Source organism: Alligator sinensis, unplaced genomic scaffold (assembly GCF_000455745.1).
Source record: "Alligator sinensis unplaced genomic scaffold, ASM45574v1 scaffold593_1, whole genome shotgun sequence".
Classification (NCBI taxonomy): Eukaryota; Metazoa; Chordata; order Crocodylia; family Alligatoridae; genus Alligator; species Alligator sinensis.
Window position 1 is genome coordinate 1,265,416 of NW_005842415.1, and position 7,038 is coordinate 1,272,453.

The 7,038-nt window shown below is 44.0% G+C and overlaps 1 protein-coding gene across 2 annotated transcripts in view; it reads left to right on the top strand.

Annotated features, from left to right (window-relative positions):
- Positions 1-7,038, top strand: part of FGF14 (fibroblast growth factor 14) — a 747,107-nt gene that overhangs the window by 709,363 nt on the left and 30,706 nt on the right. The gene's annotated exons all lie outside the window — the stretch shown is intronic.

Here is a 7,038-nt window from a genome sequence, read left to right on the forward strand (position 1 = left end):
TTGGATGGATGAAGGGAATGCTTTGGATATAGTGTATCTGGACTTCAGCAAGGCTTTCGGCAAGATCCTGCATGATCTTCTCATAAACAAAATGGATTAAAATGTGGGCTAGATATTGTCATAACCCAAAGGTATGATTTTGTGTGTGCTTCGGCACCAGAATTATCCCCGCCAGGTTGCAGCTTCATTGCACGGTGGAGTTTTCTGCTGCGGAGGAAGGCTCCGGTGCAGGGACGGGTTTCCCGCCTATTTGTAGCTTCTTTTGCAGGGTGCATTGCTCAAGTTGCAAGAGAAATGCATGGTGCAAAAGAGTTCCCGCCACCCACATGCAAATTTGTTCCCCGCTATTGGCTAGTTCTGAATTATTCCCACGTGGCGGCTAACGATTGGCCTGTTAGCCGTATAAGAGGCTTGAGCAGTTTCCGCCCAAGCCGAAGAGGACTCCACATCCATCTCGTGGGGACTCTGGGTACACGGCAGGGTAATAGAAACCCTGTGTGAGATTCAGAGGAGTTTGGCGACCTGATCCATCGCCCACCTCTTCCCGTCTTCGAGCGATAAAAATTATAAGTCGTATCTACGAGTCCGATTTTGGTGGCGCACTCACCCAGAGCATCCGGAGCTCTGTTTCCGTGGAGCCTAGCAAACTCCACGTGACCATTCGTGTTGTCTTTGTCTGTAACCGCAACTCAAGCAAGTTTTCCAGCCTACACCACGACCATCTCTGGTGTAAATAAACAATCTTTAAAACTACCGCTACGAGTCTGTGCCTAATTCTAGCTTGTTGCGCCCCTCTCTCCGACCCCGCGTGCCCGGGCTGCTGGCCACGGCCCGCGTGCAGCACAAAAAAGGGCCCGGCTCGTGCCCGGCCCGCACAGATAAAACTACAATAATGTAAATAGATAATTGTCTCAATAGCCACAAGTCAAGGGTAATTGCAGGTCCATGTCAGATTGGCAGGACGTTTCAAGTGGAGTCCCACAGGGGTCTGTTCCGAGCCCGGGTCTGTTCAACCTGTTTATTAAAGATTTGGATTCTGGCATAGAAAGCTTCTTGAGTAAGTTTGTAGATGACACAAAACTGGGAAGGATTGCAAAAACATTGGAGGATGAGAGTGCAATTCAGAAGGATCTTGACAGATTGGGGAGTTGGGCTAGAGTTGACAGGATGCTAAAAAATGCAAGGTGCTACACCTCAGGAGGAATAATCAAAAACACAACTATAAAATAAGTGACATCTATGCAAAAGGACTTCAGAGTCTTGGTGGATCACAGGCTCAATATGAGTCTGAATGTGATGTAGCTACTCAAAATGTGAATGCAGTTTTGGGATGCTTCAATAGAACCATTAGGTGCAAGACATGGGAGGTGATAATGTCTCTCTACTTGGCACTGGTTAGGCCTCATCTGGAGTACTATGTACAGTTCTGGGCTCCGCATTTTAAAAAAGGACATGGAGAAGTAAGAGAGGGTTCAGAGGGAGGCAACAAAGATGATAAAGGACTTGGAAGGCAAGTCATATGAGGAGAGGCTGAAGGAGTTAGGCATGTTCAGCTTGCGGAAAGTTGCTTAAGATGCTTAAGAGGAGACATGATATTTGTCTTCATATACTTGAAGAGCTGCCATAAAGAAGAGGGAAAACACCTTTTCTCTCTTGCCACAAAGAGAAAGATGGAGACCAGTGACTTGAAGTTGCAGCAGCGTAAGTTTAGATTGGGTATCTGGGAAAACTAAAACACTGAGGCAGTAGAATAGACTGCCTAGGGAAATTGTGGACTCTCTATCACTGGAGTTGTTCAAGAAGAGGTTGGACAGCCACTGGTCAGGAATGATCTAGGCATAGCTATGTCTATGTTCTATTATAGGTATTTCCCAGTTTTGCGGCTTTAATGGTTGTTCCCTCCCCCCACTCCCTACCCTTTTTTTCCCTATATGTATAACAGTGTTTTTAGGACTTCCTCAGAGGCACTAGGGGTTGGCTATCACCAAGACTGAGAACTGACTTAGGTGTGCCAGTGCTTCTGCTGGGAGGAAAACTGGAGATTAGTGGCTAAAGGGTGTTCTTGTCTGATCCTCCGCTCAGGATCAGACTGATCACCATATCTGGGGTCAAGAAGGAATTTGATATGGACTATAGGGGGTTTTGCCTTCTACTGTAACAGGGGGGCAGGGCACAGCCCTCTACCTGGGCTCTCTTGAGCATATATTTACAATCTTTCATAGAAACAGAATGTTGGCTGCCATGGTTCCCCTGCTTTACCTGCGGCAAGTTAGAGTGTAAGCTCTATGTTATGTCAGGGTTAACAGTAGTCATATGTAGAGTTTAGATTACAGTTTGTATAGGATGGTTTGCACAGGGATGATCCTGCCTTAGACAGGAGGTTGGACTAGACCTCTGAACCAGCCCTACTTCTCTATGATTCTCTGTGATTTACCTTATATTGTGATAATAGTGAGTGGCCTTTGCCCAATTGTGATCGGCCCTGTGTAAATAGATTTCTGACAGTAGAGAGCTCTTGAATATAACAGACAAAGATATAACAGAGCTGATGCCTGGAAGAAGCAGCTAGATAAATTCAGACTACAAATAAGATATTGATGTTTGATGGTGTAGTAACTAACTTTTTGTGGAAGATTCTGAATCTGAAAACTGGTGAGACTAATGAGGACTTTTATAAGTCTACTATAGTAATTTTGCTAAGGGACCTACAGCTAATCTGTCCTCAAAGGCAGTGGAGCCAAGAGCTTGGTTTACATATGCAGTCATTTTCATCAGGCCCTGGGTGAAGTGCAGATGGCCAGATCTGAAAAAACAGAGGCACAGAGCTGGGTATTGGCATATTAAAAATACTACATTTCCCATCTGCTTCCTATACCTCTGAAAAAGGGCACTGAAGATGTAAATTAATAACTGTTTTCTCACCATTTTATTATTGTTCCCAGAAAAAGAAAATGAATGAACAAAAATAAAGAGTGATATCTGAGCAACAGTGTTTCATATATAAGCCAAACCCTACATTCTTCTTCTGTATGGCTTTAGGAATAAGAGCTATTGTCACAGTTTTAATCCCAAATTCCCCAACCAGACCAATGCCCTGCTGGAAAGTGACTATAATTTCAGGATATCACCCACAAACTTGTATTGGGGCAGGATGTTATTATGTGCTCCATGGTTTGGTCAGGCTTTCCACAGTTGCAGCAAGGTGAGGTTTTTAGGTGCCACTTGTACATCAGTTGGCCACAGCAGCCATGTCCAGTGAGTAACCTATTAAGTGTTGTCCACATGCTCCGTGGAAGTCTGAAACCTGGTTGTTGCATTGTTCAGTCAGAGACAAGGTGTTTATTTGGGTGTTTTCTGCCTAAGCTTTCCTCCAAGATTCTTCAGTGTTGTGGTATAAGAGGTACTTGGTTCATGTCCAAAAACATTTTAATGAAATCATGTGACAAGTTGGGAGATCTTGAAGTTCTCTGTGGATGGGAAGGTCCAAATTACTATTGAATCGCATTATTTCTCTGTATTGCTGCATCCCATCGAGTAGAGGGAGGAGTGATGTTTGAAAGTAGTGGTAGTCACTGCACTGGAGTTGATATCAAAATTCCAGAGATAGTCCTCATTACTGAGTAGAGTTGTGTGTCAATGAGTTTGGTATGGCGACATGAGGCCCAAACAGGTGCATAGTACTCAGCTGTTGAAAAGATCAGGACTATGGCAGAAGTGTGGAGGATAGCAGCTTTTGCACCCCAGCTTGTGCTGGTGAGCATTCCAATGATGTTCACTTATGCCTTTGTATTCATGGCAGTCTTTTGGAGGTGATAATGGTAGGTTAGGAAGCAGTCAAGGGTCTCCCCAAGGTAGGTAGAAGTTGGGTCGTGATGCACTTTTTCTCCACAAAAGGTGATTTAGAGGGTGTTAAGGGTGCCTTTCCTTTCTGAGTGGAGGGTGCCTTGTGATTGTCAAGATGGAATGTGGAGACAATAGACTTGGCTGGATTTGGTCGTAGTCTCCACTTATGGAAGTATGATGGATGGTGACAACCTTCTCATGGCCCACTCTGTTAAGCAGTCTCTTCACTTCTTTAATGTCTTAAATCTCTGATTTTTTTAATTCCTGGGTCCACAACTAATATCACCAAAACAGTGACTGAGTGCCTTCAACTAGCCTCCTAGTTAATGGAGCAAAACTCAACCCCCCCCCCCCCCCCCCCAACCCTACATTAAAAGAAAATAAAGTCAGTTGTGCAAGGATGTGAATTTACAGAAGGAAGCTAATTAAAAATATAAATATAAATCATAGAATCTTAGAAAATTAAGGTTGGAAAGGACCTTAGGAGGTCATCTAATCCAAACCCCTGCTCAAAGCAGGAGCATCCCCACCTATATCTTCCCAATCAAGGCTGTGTCTAGCTGGGTCTCTTTAAACCTCCAAGGATGGAGATTTTACAACCTCTCTTGTTTTGGCCATTTAAATAGTTCTGTTTTACAGAATCATAGAAAAAGAAGACTGGAAGGTCATGTAGTCCAAAACCCCTGAAAGCAAGATAATTCCTATCTGAACCATTATAGACAAGTGTTTTTCAAGCCTGATTTTATGAACTTCAAGAAGGGAGATTCTACAATCTTGCTAATGCTTAACCACCCTCCTAATGAGAAAGTTCTTCTTAATATCCAGCTTACATTTCCCTTACTACAATTTAAGATGATGATTTCTTGTCCTGTCCTCTGTATAATCACATTTCAGGTAGTTGAAGTCTGTTACCAAATCCCTTTCAATCTTTTCTTCTCCAGAATAAATAATCCCACTTTTCAATATTTTCATATTAGTCATATGCCCCAAACCTCTCATCATTTTTGTTGCTCTCTGATTAATTCTTTCTTATTTTTCTTGAAGTGTGGTGCTCAAACCTGGATGTAATTCTTTAGGTGAGGCCTCACCAGAACTGAAACAGAACAGAAGAATCACTTCTCTTGATTTGCATTATACAAATGGCAATCATGTCAATGCTATTGACCTTTTTGCACACTCTTGTCTCATGTTCATCTTATGATCCGTTTGTACATTTGTATTTGTATGTATGAATTTTCCATTCTATGTGCAGAACCCTGTGCTTGTCCTTCTTGAATTTCATCTGACCAATTTTGGACCATATTTCCAGTTTATCAAGAGCATTTTTAGTCCTAATCTTATGTTCTGAAGTGTCAGCAACTCCACCTAGATTGGTGTCACTTATAGATTCCTCCTAGCTGTGCACCCAATCCCATCCACCAAATCATTAATTAAGGTATTAAATAGTGTTGAGCCTAGGAGAGACCACTTGGGAGTCTGTCACAGGGCACTAAGGTGCCTGCTCCTTTAAGGGCAGAAACTGCCTAGAGAGAGGGCCCTAGAAGTCAAGCAAGAACCCCACAGGTGCAGCTTACTGTGGCAGCAGGCTAATAAGAGAATTAGCCTGCACCTGCAGCTGGTCAGCTGACTGGAAGAGGCAGGGCCTTGGGCACATATAAAACCCAAGGCTGGGATGAGAGGGGGTTAGTTTTCTGGTAGTGACCAGGGGAAGGAGCTTCCAGGGAAGAATTTCCCAGAGATGCTCTGGCTCCCTGATATGCTGCATATGGGGCTAATGGGGCTCCAGGAGCTCATCAGGTACCCTGGCCTACAAGGCACTTAGTGCTTGGGGACAAGTTTGACTCTTTTAAAGGAACAGAGTACACCATGAACCATTTGTATTATGTTATAGCCCAGGGGCTCATATTTTGGTTGCTGTTTATAAACCGGTGGATTGGGCTGAGGCTATTGGGGGAGGGGGAGGCCTTTTTGGGGGGCCCACTACAGTGTGGGGACCCCAGCGCCAGGGGGTGTGGTGAGAAAGGGAGTGAGCAGAACCCAGTGCCAGTGGGAGTGGTGACAAAAGGGGCTGCAGAGAGCCCAGGGCCAGTGTGGGCACAGAGACAGGGACTGTGGAGAGCCTGGTGATAACAGAGGGCCAAGCTGTAGCAAGGCCCCATAGAGGCAATGTTTAAATACCATCTGCGAGGCTTGGAGTGTGGTAAAGGGGTGGTGTTGGAGCCACGTATCTAGCCCATAAGGCTGAGGGTGTCCCGCGAGGAATCCATTTTGCCTGGGACTGAAAAAGGGGTCCAAGAACCCACAGGGTTCAGTGTGGTCCATCAGGACCATGTCCAAGCACAAACTCCCTATTTATTAATATTATTAAATTTATTAAAATAGGGGGCATCCTCCCTATTTATTAAATTACCAATAAGATGTGGCAGATGAGGAAAAGGGTGCCCATTGGGCAAGACCGGCATGGTCATGGAACCCTAGGGGCATAGCGGCCCTCCCTGGGGACCCATCCTGTGACAGAGTCCCATTTGATGCCCTCTCCCAATTAGACATTGAACCATTAATAACCACTCTTTGAGCATGATGAACCAACAAACCTTCATATGTTCTCCAAAAGAATAGTTAAAGGCTTTACAATTACCTCAGCTAATTCCTTAAGTATGCTAGAATGCATCTTGTCCAGCCTTGCCAACTTGAAACATCCAACTTCTCTAAATCTCTATAACCTGTTCTTCCCCTACTGTAGGCTTTGGTGTTATCAATTGCATCCATCATCTCATAGCTGACCTTTATTCAATTTAAACTTAAAAAGACATTAAATACTTCAGTTTTCTCCACATCACCTATTACTATATTACTTTCTATTCACAAAGGTGCCTATACTTTCTTTGTCTTCCATTATAGCATACTTATAGAATGTTTTTTGTTATCCTTTACTAGAGGTGTGCGAAATGGGCTGGGTTCAGTTCTGATTCAGCCCGAATCAGGGACAGTGATTCAATTTGTTGATTCAGATCACTGTCCTGATTCAATTCAGCCAAATCCGAACCTGAAGATTTGATGCTGATTCAGAGAATCAGTGGTTTGGCCATAGACACAGCTTTAAATGCTTTTCTTTATGCACCTAGAGGTACTAGGTGTGGTTCGAGAATGCTGCAATGGTGAGGCAGATAGAACATCCCATAGGAGCATGGGCGG